The following is a 974-nucleotide window of genomic DNA, read 5'->3' on the forward strand; positions in this document are numbered from 1 at the left end:
AATCGAAACGATTTCGAGTTGAAACCCTCATTATTATCAGCTGTCCAACAACATCAATTTGCTGGAAATCCTACGGACGACCCTAATGAACATTTGACCAAGTGTGTGCAGTATGCAGACACTGTGAAGGCGAATGGTGTATCTCATGATGCGATAAGACTACACATTTTTCCTTTCTCTTTAAGAGACAGAGCTTGGGCTTGGTTGCAATCCTTGTCATCCAACTCAGTTACTACATGGGAAGAACTGAAGAACGTTTTCTTAGCCCGATATTTTCCGCCAAGCAAAGCTGCTATGCTGAGAGCTCAAATTAACAGATTTCAACAAAAAGATGCAGAACCTCTCTACGATGTGTGGGAGAGATACAGAGACATGATGAGGATATGCCCACACCACGGTCTCAAAGACTGGGTGATCATTCATACATTTTACAATGGGCTTCAGTATAACACAAGATTGACAGTAGACGCTGCCGCGGGCGGTGCACTTATGGACAAGCCATACAACAAAGCCTATCAACTCATCGAAAACATGGCCCAAAACCATTTCTATTGGGGAGGTGAAAGAACTCCAGTAGAAAATTCCCAAACGAAAGGTGGAATATACGAAATCATTAGCCTTGACCACGTCCATGCAAAGGTAGATGCCCTTGTTCAAAATTTAGATAACTTGACCATATCACCCGCAGCCACCGTGGCTGCCGTAACTCTAAACTGCGAGTTATGTGGAATTCCTGGACACACTGCACCAGAATCTCAGATATTAGCAGGAGTCCCCACTGATCAAGTAAATTATGCACAAGGAAATCCTTATTCGAATACCTACAACCCAGGTTGGAAAAACCATCCCAACTTTTCGTACAAGAACAACAACGCCTTGTATGCACCTGGCCAAATACCCGCTGTTCCACCTGGATATCAAAAGCTAGCTACTAATGCTCATAACATGCCTAGGAAGTCCAACCTTGAACTAAT

General features: G+C 43.5%; 1 non-coding gene across 1 annotated transcript; it reads right to left on the reverse strand.

The window, feature by feature from the left end:
* Positions 1–294: 294 nt before the first annotated feature.
* Positions 295–401, reverse strand: LOC127109422 (small nucleolar RNA R71). Its single transcript, XR_007796715.1, has one exon. It is a non-coding gene; the product is annotated as a small nucleolar RNA R71 (small nucleolar RNA).
* Positions 402–974: the final 573 nt, after the last annotated feature.

Source organism: Lathyrus oleraceus, chromosome 7 (assembly GCF_024323335.1).
Source record: "Lathyrus oleraceus cultivar Zhongwan6 chromosome 7, CAAS_Psat_ZW6_1.0, whole genome shotgun sequence".
NCBI classification, from domain to species: domain Eukaryota; kingdom Viridiplantae; phylum Streptophyta; class Magnoliopsida; order Fabales; family Fabaceae; genus Lathyrus; species Lathyrus oleraceus.